We start from the raw sequence: 13,457 nt of genomic DNA on the forward strand, positions 1-13,457 counted from the left end.
TAATGCTCTTTTTTTTTTTTTATTCAGTTGTTTTTAAGTTCACTCCTATTGTGTGAATATTAGGACTCTGGTGGGTATGAATCATCACAGTCTTAATGGGATATGTAATAAGCCAAACTGTGGAATGGAAAAAACTGAGGTGAATAAAATGCATGCAGTTTGACAGATGATAGTGGTTATAAATGTTTGTTTTTATGTTCAATTAATGATATCTTTTGCTAGAAATTCACCTTTTTATTCAGTTTACTCTACTTTGATAAAAAAAAAAAAAAAATTAATAATAATAATAATAATAATAATAATAATTTACTCATCTTTTAATCAGCACACATGATCAGTGAATTAAATTTAGGAAAATACATGATTTTAACTGAAAAATCCAAAATATAGAGGATAATACTATAATAATTGGTAATAAAGCACTTAAAGGAGTGATATTTTGTTTTTTTAAACAGAATTATGCATTTTAAAACATTTCCCTGTGGTCTACATAAACTGTAAATCAGGGGTGTCAAACTCATGTTAGTTCAGGGGCCACATACAACCCAATATGACCTGCAGTGGGCCGGATAATTAAAATAATAACAAAATAATACAAAAATAATATCAATTCTAAAATTTGTATGTCTAATTTCTATGTTTTAAAGTGAAAAAGTAAAATTATATTATCAAATTTTTTATATCCTTTACAAAAATGTGGAAAAACATGAACAACCATGACCAAAATGAAATTTATTAAGAAAAAAAGTGCAGTTGTAAAAATTTATGCCATTATTTGGCCTCATCTTCTCATTTTCACATGTTCATTACAAATTACAGCTCACAGTGCATCTACAAATACACAAAACATTTAATAACAGACAGAATATTGGTACAATTACTCTCAATTCTCTTAAGACATTTCAGGTTGTTCATATTTGTTCAGGTTTTTCCACATTTTTTGTAAAAGGTAAGTTTGTAAATGTTAACGTTTTTGTTTAATTTTACTTTTTTTACACTAAAACAAAGAGAAAAATTTGTGGTTTTCATTATTTATAGTTTATTATGATAGTATTTTACTGGTCTGACCCACTTTAGATGGAATTGACCTAAAATTATTTTGACATTCTTGATTGTTAATATCTTCAGTGCAGTTTTTGTGTTTCACTAATTCATCCCACGGGCCGGACTGAACCCATTGGCAGGCCGGTTTTGGCCCCCAGGCCACATGTTTGACACCCCTGCCGTAAATGCTGTGCTTGGGTCTGAATTCTTCATTAATTCAACTCCACAGGTCCATTTTCAACAATATTTCTGAATAATGACACCAGAAAGGTCGTTTTGAGCGCTGGCCCTTTAAATGCAAGTGAGCAACTTCAAGCCCCACCCCCTCCAGGTTGTTGACTGTGCTGCTCTGTCCCATTCAACCAACAACTGAACATTTTAGGTAATCGGCTCGAAGTTTGGACATATTTTCAGCATGGACTACAACCGCTGCTGCTGACAAACAATTATGTCGTACTCAGGGAAATGTTCGTCAGAAGTCTTGACCTTATATGTGCACGTCTAGTTATAGATGCAACAAATTAAGAAGGAATTAAAACTGGTTGTAGAAATCCACTTGATTTTTGCCAAAATGAATATAGCTTTGCAGCACCTGAAGGGTTCAAATTCTAACTTAATGAACTATTAGGGTCCAAATACACAAATAAATGAACCAAAGACTAATAAAAATGGCAAAATATGACCCTTTTGAGAGACTGATTTTACGGTAAAACACACCGTGAAAGCATTTATGTTTGCACCACTTATATGTTGCAGCAGTCAGAGGATGCACAATGTGTTACAACACAACAAAACAATAGAAGTTAAAGTTTCAAGGCCTGTGTCCAAAACTCTTCGAACATGGCACCCCCAACAGCCCAGAGCTAAACAGTCTATTGAAAGAAGAAGAATGGGTTCAATATTTTTTAACTGTTCAAAATCTGAAATTAATTTACCGGTAGCCTTAGGATTCAATTTAGGTCCCTATTAATTCATGTTCTAGGTCGTTGTGCACATATATTTTAACTGACTATTTATAACACTTCAAATAAAGCATATGGTTCCAATATAAAAGTCCATATTTTCTTAATGAAAGCCAAGTATGTTTTTTTTTTTTTTTTTTTTTTTATAACAAATCAGACCTTTAAGGGGTAATTTAAGACTCAATTAGGATTGAAAATGAACTCCAAATATCAACAGAGAGGGCAATTTGCCAGAAAGTTGCGAGTAGTTTGAACAAGAAGCGGACAAAGATTTACAGTTAGGTATGTTTACAAGTTATTAATCATTTGCCATCTTATCTGTGCATCAAATACTATTTCATTACTCACCTCAAACATCAAATCTCTTGTTTTTCACTTTGTGTGTTTTATCATTTTTTAAGCTAAAACAAGTGGTACCAGGCACAACAAACCCCACCCCTCGCATGGACTGTTGCTCTTTTTTAGCATCGGTCCAGCTGATGTTATCATGTCTATGCATGTGGTGATGTCATCATGTCAATTGCCTCTATAGTTTGAAGCTGGGGCGCCGTAAAGGGGGGTTAAACATGACATATTTACGGGGCCCAGTCGATATAGGTTAGAAGTTTCGAAAATTTCGTATAAGCTCCAGACTCAAAGAGAGGCCCAGAAGTCGGGAGTCAGATGTCCAAAGTTAAGTTTCTGTTTTGTTTTCACGCCAGTTGTGGTTGTTACGCCACCCCCCCCACCCCCACACCCGCTCCGATGGTACATTTCTGGACAATTTATTTTCCGAAGGGCCCACACCGTTTACCTTCCATGGGGTTCACAATTGGTAGCGTAGTAGTTTGAAGTAAACTGAAACAAAATTGATGCTTTTATAGACATTTGAAATTTTGCCCATTATAAGTAAATGTGAGGAAAAAAAAGATTTAAAAAGTTCATAAAAAATTTTAAGTTTGATGTACTTTTCCCAAAATGTAATCGCATCTATTCTGGGTCATTTCCATACCATAAACCCAATTTGATATAAATCCAACAAATAGTTTTGCTGCTACAGACACTTGAAATTTCACCCATTATAAGTAAATGGGAGAAAAATTTTTTTTTAAAAAGTTCATTAAAAAAATTTAAGTTTGATGTACTTTTCCCAAAATGTAACCACATCTATTCTGGGTCACTTCCATACCATAAACCCAATTTGATATAAATCCAACAAATAGTTTTGCTGCTACAGACACTTGAAATTTCACCCATTATAAGTAAATGGGAGAAAAATTTTTTTTTAAAAAGTTCATTAAAAAAATTTAAGTTTGATGTACTTTTCCCAAAATGTAACCACATCTATTCTGGGTCATTTCCATACCATAAACCCAATTTGATATAAATCCAACAAATAGTTTTGCTGCTACAGACACTTGAAATTTCACCCATTATAAGTAAATGGGAGAAAAAAAAATTTAAAAGTTCATAAAAAAATTTAAGTTTGATGTACTTTTCCCAAAATGTAACCACATCTATTCTGGGTCACTTCCATACCATAAACCCAATTTGATATAAATTCAACAAATAGTTTGCTGCTACAGACACTTGACATTTCACCCATTGTAAGTAAATGGGAGAAAAAAAATATTTAAAAATTCATTAAAAATTAGAACTTTGACCTTCTTTTCCCAAAATGTAATCAGATTTATTCTGGTTCACTGGCAATCTATAAACCCAGTTTGGTTTGAAATCAACCAAAACTTTTACTGCTAGAGTGTTACAAATCAAAGAAACAAACCAACAAACTGAACCAAAAACAATACCCTTTACCTTCCCTTCGGGGGGGTGGGGTAAGTATTACAAATTACCCCTTTAAGTCTGGTTTGATTGTGATAACAATGGTTACCTTTATCCTGCAAAAGCACACAATAATTTCTATTATTGCACAATTACCTTCCATTGTTGCACATCTTTAAATATCATTTGAATATCAAAATACTACCTTCCACGTGGAGAAGCAATAAGTTTCAGTCACGTCATGACCATTTCGCTTCTACATATGTACATTTTCATGGTTTTGAGCCAGATGTGTAAGGACGTAACAGTACATTATGCATGGTGGAGACATAATTTGGTCATATCTGATGAAACGCTGCATTAAAGTGGTGAAGTTCAAAGGCAGGTTTTCACGCAACAATGACCACATAGACTGAAACAAAGATCAACAAGGATGTACGGAGCTCCCTGTTAGTTCAGATGACGTTATGTGGATGCTAAGCGTTACACTGTTTTTGTTTTTATGCCGTGATCTGGCAGTTGTAACGCAATAAAGCATTTTTTTATAAAGATTATTAAAATTCTCTGTCTCATTTGAGGAATTGCTTTCAAAGGGATGCAGGATTTCAGGGCACATAAATGTTTGATATGCTGCCGGTGTGATGCGTGTGGGCTACACGGTGCTGGAGAGGCACACTTTCTGAAGGTCATCAGATCTAATTGTTAGATGGACCAACTCTTGATTGCGGCAACAAATCCCCAGTAGGAACATAGAAACCCTGATATACGAATACTGCTGTGTTGTCAGCACTATTGCATATTAACTGGGAATAAAGCAAAAACAAGGGCTTAAGGGTCAAGAATTCTAAAGAGATGCTATAAAATGTGCACTGACACTTAATGTTTTCAACAAAAAAGGTGTTTATACTTTCATACGTCCATATACTTTTGGAAGAATGCTGTTATTTACATATACAGTCCTCTATCCTGACCAACAGAGCAGGCATTGGCTCAGTTATTGTCCAACATATGATGTAAATGCGCTGTGGTGCACATTTAATGTGATGTCATTGTATTATTGACATCCGGGAATGAACCAGTGGCCGAGGCTGATTTGTTTAATATCTAGTTGAGAAAAATCTATTGACTTTCCTTTTTTCCTCATCTGCTCACAAGATGAAAACATATCTTCCTACCCAGAAGCTCTGACCTAATATGACTTTCTAATGTTTTTCAAAAGGACATACTATATTGTTGGTGTGTGTGTTTGTGTGTGCGTGAGAGTGTGTGTGTGTGTGTGTATGTGCACGCGTGTTTAGGTCCATTCAGGACTTATATCGATATAAGCCAGGCTTAATCCTTTCACTCTGATGGCTTCAATGACAGCAGCACACCATCAGATAAGAGGTCATTGAACTGCAGCAGCCACCTCTTCATTCAGAATAAATGGGGTGCACCAAGAGTGCACCTTACTATGTGCCACATTGCTCTGGTCATAATGAAAATGTAATGCATTTTGGGTTCCAGCTGCCATCACTGCTGCTCTGTACTGAAGTGATACTGTTGATATTACTTGAATATCTTGCCCAATTTGTTCCCAGAAATGATGCACATACAAAAGAGAAATTTCAACATTTGGTATGTATGAAATGTAACTTACTCTCCAGGTGTCTTTTTCCAACACCGACTAAAAATGTCCATTCCTATTTGTGAGCTGCTTGGGTCAATTTTGCCTCCACAATGAGTGCACATTTTTATTGCATCGATGTGTTTTTGTAGTTGTTTAGATTTTCTGCCTGAAATTGAAAAGAAAGGTGTACCTTCTAAATATTCCAAATATCCATCAACCTTGAGGGCAATATGGAGCAGACATCTATCAAAGCCTGTGTCAGAATAATTCTCTTTCCTGTATCTTGGCACAGCATGACCATATGGAACTGTAGATGTTTTCTTTTGCTTGGCTAACCAGTCATGATGAAAGGAACGAGTAGTGCAGGGAGAGAATTTTTCCAAAAAACCAATGAAACATCCACATGGATGTTGCTTTTTGCTCTGTCTGCTTCCAATCCCACTGAGGGACATGAAAACCGGAGACCACAGACAACCTTGATTGAGGCACAGCTGAAACATGCTAATGCCCTGATTTTGTTTTCATTGGGAGGGCTCCCTGGCTGTGGCATATCATTTGATTTTTGCATGCATCAAATTGCTCCGTGTGAACTGTCACAACATGTGTTTCTGTCTGCTGATGCCTCAATGAACACCTCTCTTTGAGAAATCATCAAGGGACAGCACTGGATGTTTATTTTGGCAGTAATCCCATCACACATTCATGCTCATTTCCTTTGGTGAGAGTAGAGGCCCCGTATGTCACTGTAAACCCAGCTGAAAAGAAAGTGAAGAGAAACAACTCTGTCTCAGAAATTACACTCAGATGGAACTAAAACTGTAGAAGCCAATATTATACACATGTTATCAAACCAAATACATGCAAAGTCTGTTTTATTTCAGCAGAATTATTAGATGTTGTTCATTAAGGTTACAAAGTAGAAAAAATATGCATCCTCAACTTAATCTCCAGAGAAACATCCCAGGTTTTCGTTTAATACATAAATAAGAATGACTTTATTTCTGTGGTTTTTTTTTTTAATTACATTTTAAAAGAAACCATATTTTTTTCATTGCCCTACACAGAGTTTTATTAGTAAAACCTAAAAAGAAAAATGACAAGTGCGGTTGATTTATCATGTGAATGCCATATTTCCTGATGGCCTTGGTCTTTATTTACCGCTGCAGCAGAAGGTACCACGCCTATTTATGAAGAATTGTATAAGAAGCAGGTCATGTTTTTGTCATTTCCTCTGTCGCACATGCACAAATGGGTAGTTGATCCGGTAAAACCAACCGATAAAGAGGAAGACGCAACCACTGCAACCACTGTTCCATGTTGTAAAACCTTAAAATTTTTAAATTCAAGACTGTAATATCCATAGCCTAATGTGTAGGCCTATTATTAATTTTTTGTATCAAATGTCTGATGTGGCGGCAAGGAGTTTGCTGTGGCGGTGCGCCATGGTAAAACCTTACCAGTGGCAACACTAATTGTACCTAAGTGGCAGATCCAGCTTTTGTTTGTGTTCGTGTGAAATTCAGCTTAAACATCTGGCTTTTAATTGACTTCTGTTATTTATTTATTTAGAACATGGAAAGAAACAAAATAAAACAAAGCAAAATAAGACAAAAACAAAATAACATTTAATTCATCTTTTGCATGCTCGAAAAGGAGAAGGAAGAAATATAAACTTATTTAATCCTACTCCTCAAGTGCTTTTACACCTTTATCACCAACTTAATACAACAATCAAACAATACATTTTTACTAATTTTAGCATTCAACCACAACTAATACATAATACAGTTATTGAATTATACACAACAATATGGTCATGGCAGTACAGTCATACAAACAGACTCAGCAATTCAACAATTTTCTTCGATAATTACAGCATATTTATCAATACAACATCATTCATAAACAAACGGCCCTCATTGTCATTATTAAATACTGTACCTCACAAGAATCATCATTATTTATTCATTTATTTAATTACAGCAGTAACTATTCTTCTTAGGTCTACAACATTGATGTGATGTTGTTAAATAGGGACATACATTAAAAGGGAATAGTGACGGATAATTAAGATATAGTAAGTATTACAGAAGACCATGTTACATTCCCATCTAAAAGTAAATCACTTTTTTGTTTTTCTTTTAGTACTTTCCACAGTCTTTTCTTAAGGTAGTTTATTTTGAGCCTAAACCATGAACACTAGCACAGCGTTTCCTATTTAATGTGAAAATTTGGTGTATATACCATATATAAATGTTGATTTGTGTGTCACTCTCAATCAGCCTATGGTGTCAAGATGCAAATGAATCTGCAGTGACAGTCCTGCATTTTGTCCATTCACCATCTACTTCCACCATTTGCAATCTCGTTAGATAGAAATATAAGAGACTAGAGCTCTACCTGCTCTACCTCCCAGTATTTTATTTTAATTGAATGTGCAATAACCTGTTCTACCTCCCAGTACTTTAATTCAAATGTGCAATTACTTGTTTTTACCTTCGAGTACTTTTATTATTTTTATTTATTTATTTATTTTTTACCTCTGCCAAGTGTAACGGCTGAGGTTATGTTTTCATCAGGGTTTGTCTGTCTGAGTTTTTGTTCGTTCGTCTGTCTGTTAGCAAGATAACTCAAAAAGTTATGGACGGATTTGGATGAAATTTTCAGGAAATGTTGATTCTGTCACAAGGAACAAATGATTACATTTTGGTGGTGATGGGGGGGGCTGATATGCTTTGGTGGAGGTTTGCGCTCTCCGAGTGCTTTTCTAGTTCTTTTTTTGTTTTTTTTTTCTGATACAGTTCTCTATTTTACTATTTTTACCTGTGATGTATTGTGATCACTTTGCTTTGTGTGTGTGCGTGCGTGCTTGTTTGTTTGTTTGCAAGATAACTCCAAAAGTTATGGACGGATTTGGATGAAATTTTCAGGAAATGTTTATACTGGCACAAGGAACAAATGATTACATCATTTTGGTGGTGATTGGGGGGGGGGGGGGGGTTGGTCCAATCAGAAGTAGGAGTGGACTCACATCATCAGAATGAACACAAATGAAGGGGAAAAAAATGAACAAAATGCACAAAAATGGCTAATACAAAAGTTAAATGAACACAAATGAAGGAAAAAATGAACAAAATGCACAAAATGACGAAAATACAAAAATTAAATGAAGGCAAAGAAAATAATGAACAAAATGAACAAAAATGAAGAAAATAAAGAAATAAATGAACACAAATGAAGGAAATAATGAACAAAATGCACAAAAATGATGAAAATATAAATATTGAACAAAATTAAGAAAAATGAATATAAAAACACAATGAAGAAAAATTAAGAAAATAATGAAGAAAATGAAGAAAAATGAAGAAAACAATGAACAAAATGAACAAAAATGAAGAAAATATAAAAACAAAATGAAGAAAAATGAAGAAAACAATGAACAAAATGAACAAAAATGAAGAAAATATAAAAACAAAATGAAGAAAAATGAAGAAAATAATGAACAAAATGAAGGGGGGGCAGATCTCTCTCGGCGGCGGGCTGCGCTCTCCGAGTGCTTTTCTTGTTTTTGTATTATATTTACTATTTCTATTTTTACTTTGTGCAATAACTGTTTCTATATGTTTTAGCTGTGTTTCTGCTTTGTTTATGTCTGGGTTTTTTTTGGTTTTTTTTGATTCTGTGACTCAGGGAAACACACAAGAATTCCAATGAACCTATACTGCGATGTATCTGGGCTAATGGTAAATAAAGTCTAATCTATTCTATTCTATTCTATTCTATTTTGTTCTATTCTAGAGCCTATATGAAGATCTTAACTGAAGATAACATGCACAACAGGGGATTATCACGCACAAACATAAAGATTTGAAGACCCCTACAAGTGTTAAAACACTATAGAACTCGAGCAATTTGCTGTAAACTAATTATAATCTAATTTTCTAATCTCTCTTTCTGTTTGCTATTTTCCACCTCCCTCCCTCCCTCTCTCTATCTCTATCTCTCCTGTTCTCTCCACAGTTTAAAATCGGGGCCCATTAAAACAACCAGCGCTTAATGACAGCATGTTAACGCAGCACAAAAAAGAACATTCTCCTTTGCCTTTTTCTTCATTTAAATTCAATTATCACCGCGAACAGTTCGACAGCAAGGGAATAATAATAATGAGGGGTGTGCACGGGATGAAGGTGTGCAACGGCCGCATAGTGACATCTTTTGTTCTGTTTTCGGATTGGCAAGATAATGGCGAGGGCTGCCACGAGGGGGGCCAGGAAAAGTGGAGCTCACCACACAGGTTATCTTTCATGCTGTACAGGATAATCACGGAGTGGTGAAAGCTGGGGAGCAGCAGAGACGTATCTTCTTGTAGATCAAGGTCAAAACAACTCAAAGGAAGGTGGAAATTCAGTTTCAAAAACACTCACAGCTGCCTGAAACATATTGATCTAGCTCCTCTTCCCTCTACCTCCAAAGTCATTTCTCTGATAGACTCTGGTAGAAATACATTATTTTCTTGTCATAGGCACCACAATGGATCTCTGCTCGGAATATACTTCACTTATAGGGAGAGCGAGAGGGAGGAATGTTAAGAGCATTGTGCGCTACATTCCAAATAACAATACCGTAGAATGACCCCTGCTTCCCATCAGTCCCATCTGTAACGGTTTCACAGTCTAAAAGCTGAAATTGCCATCAGTCACAAGAGCGTGACTACAAATTAAGACCATCAACAACTGGACATGTTAGAACGCCAATAAGCTCACAAAAAAACGACTATTTGTCAAGCGTGGAATTGCTATAATTAGGGTTTAGGGTGTAGATGAATGTTACGGATTGCCTTTAAGAATGCATAGCCGCTTTATACATGGAATCACTCTGCAGAAACTTTACACAGACAGATCAATACCAACTCCCAGCTCTGAGTCCTCTAAGGCATTGCAGTAAGCTCAGCCACTGATGTATGTGAGCCAAGTGGCCTTTGCAACAAAGGGATAGCAACTCCCTCTTATTCTTTTGATTCATGCCCTTGGAAGTTGGCACATATTCCCACCAAAGAGCGTCTAACAATCTGATTGAAGTGCTTGATGTTAAGCAAAATTGTTATCCTTAATTCACAAAGAGTTACAGATCAAGGTATATGAGGCGGGCTTTAGCGGATAGATTAGACTGCATTTGATTCTTAATTCCGTCAAACTGATAAAGGTAGTTTTCAGCGTCGAGCACGCAGCAATGTTTATGAGGTTTATGCGTTCGTTGAATCAAAAAAACAAGGAATTTAAGTAGCATTTTTATTGAGCTTCCGTCTGCTTTTAGTCATTCCGGGCTGGATGTTGTTCAGACGATGTCCCTTACCAAGTCCTCCACCTTCTACTTCTTTGTTCTGCGCACAAATCCTTCTTTTATTATCCAGGCAGCAGCATAAGGTCCTGACCCCACTTCCCTATTGCAGTTTCCTCCACGTTTGATGCTCGCCTTCCCTCTCTTGGATTATTGTAATACTCTACGCACTTGCTTTGATGTAATAACTATGTGCGACTTGTAGGCAGTATGGAATTTGATGGAGCTATGACCTGGCACATGAGAGTACAATCGGCAGCATGTGTCAAATGAATCCATGTTTAGGATTTGTCAAATAGGCATCTTTTCCCTTAATCCTATATATAGATTTACACTTTATAAAAAAAAAAAAAAAAAAAATCTGTTGTTCTCCTTGATATATGGGTCCGATCAAGCAAAAGTGAACATTAACATGAAAGAGTAAATTTGTACAGATTATTTATGAAGTGGGCTCATTTTTTAACTTAAGATTCTATTTTATATTTATATATATTATATATATTAATATTATATATTATATAATATATAAATATAAATTATATTTATATATATTTTATATATATATTTATACTTTATATTCTCTTTGAAACTCTGCATTGCAACTCTTACTTTAAAATGTGTTTTTATTTTTATTTTATTCTATTTTTTTATTTTTTTATTTTATGTGTTGTTTTATTACTCGCTGTTTTTAATCACCTTTTACATGTTTCTTTTATAATGTTTTAAATGTGTTTCTTTTTGTTTCTTTTATTTCAATGTCCTGTGTGAAGCACCTTGAATTGCCTTGTTGCTGAAATGTGCTATACAAATAAACTTGCCTTGTCTTGCCTTTTATGGAACTGTTATGCTTTTTAAAATACCACTTATAGCAGTGGTTCCTTACATTTTTTGACTCCTGACTCCATTTTAACGTCACATATTTCTGGGAATCCCAGACATTCAAAATGGAGAATTTTTTTTTTTTTTTTTGCTAAAATTAATTTGTTTTTGATCATGTAATAGTTTGCTATACTATATGTTGCAAATAAACATTAATTTTAGACGACATTTAGTCTATATAATGTATATTATTATGGACGGAGGCAGGTGTAGATTACTGCACAAAGTGAGAATTGTATTTTTCCTTGGTCAGGATATGTACAGTCAGTCCAGCTTGGATTTACAAGGCTGACAATTAATACTGAACAAACAAGAACTCAAAGTATGAATTATGAAAGAGCTGCAGCATCTGAAACTGACCACAATGAACATTTGACAGATAAACAGTACCACAGTGCTTCAGTTTCAGCTTCAGAGTTTGCCATGTCTGTTATGGATTGTGATTGTCTCTCTGAACTCACCACATATTTTTTATCAGTAAGTTTTTTTTTTTTTTTATCAATTACTAGAAATTTCAGGTGACCCCATTTGACTTCCAGGTGACCCCACATGGGGTCCCGACCCCAAGGTTGACTGACTTTCACAGTACAGGAGCAGTTCCGAACTGTCTGCTATAGGCTGCATTAAATTAACAAAAAGATGTGCAAAAGACTGTCTATTTGTGGTGGGCAGATTGATCCAAATATCGACAGTATCAATACCAAGTTGGTATCGGTATCAGACTGATCCTAGCCTGATGAGATCTATACTATAGTTTCAGTTTTTCTCTTGTACGTATTGCTGCAGTTTCGTCAAAGAAGCAACAGCCAGGTCACCGGACTGTATGGAATAGGCACACTTTGCTTCTCCTCCCCCTCTTGTGTTTTGATGTTATGCCGTCACGTGACTCAGCAGCACAAAGTAAACAAGCAAGCCACCTGTTCAGGTGTGCCCCCCCACCAGCACATGCACAACGCATGCACAGACTGAGACACGGAGCAGAGGAATGACAGGGAAGAGCAGTGCCATGTGGTTATATTTTATTTTCAGGCCGAAAATGAGACAAAAGCAAGCTGAAAAATTTGTTAAAAGGCTACAAAGTACAGATCATTTTGATTTAATTCTTGTATTGCAGTTTCTGAACACTACCTGAAAAAAAATTTTTGTTTTGATTTGTTTTCTGGTGATCATTTTGTGCACATTTTGTTCATTTAAGAAAAAAAATTCCAGACGTGACAATGTATGGGGAAAAATTATTTTGTTACTGTTCTATTGTTTCTGAAAAACTTAAAACTTATTTTGATAATAAAGTATTTTCTATTTACTTATAAACATTGCCCTAGTTCTGTCGTGGGTTTAACCATTTAATAATAAAAAAAGAAACATCACAAAACACTTAAAGGTCATAAAAATTAATTGAGATTTAGTAATTCGATTATGAATCCACCTTAATTATTGAAACGTATCGATATCGGCGATACTGGCCCTGTATTTACTTGGTATTGGATTGATACCAAAATATGCAGTATCGCACACCACTACTGTCTATTACTTTCAGAAATTAAAATTCTGAAGGACGAAGTTTGTGAATTCATCCACGAGTCACATTTAAAAAGACTATCTGTGAACTGTTCCTGAGAAATTACTCTTAATTTGTAATTTATCGATATCAGTATGGACCAGCACAAGTTGTAAATAACACTGTGTTAGTATTAAATACATTAAACAAAACATTGTGGTTACATCTTTCTTGTTTTAAAAAATAAGTCAACATTTTGGGTGATGCATACAATGATAAAGAGTTGTCCGCGTGTTACTATGGCAACCTGTCCATGTGTTACCACATTCTCATGTCAATAAAACAGAAACTTTTTTTAATATTTTAT

This window comes from Sphaeramia orbicularis, chromosome 22 (genome assembly GCF_902148855.1).
Source record: "Sphaeramia orbicularis chromosome 22, fSphaOr1.1, whole genome shotgun sequence".
NCBI lineage: Eukaryota > Metazoa > Chordata > Actinopteri > Kurtiformes > Apogonidae > Sphaeramia > Sphaeramia orbicularis.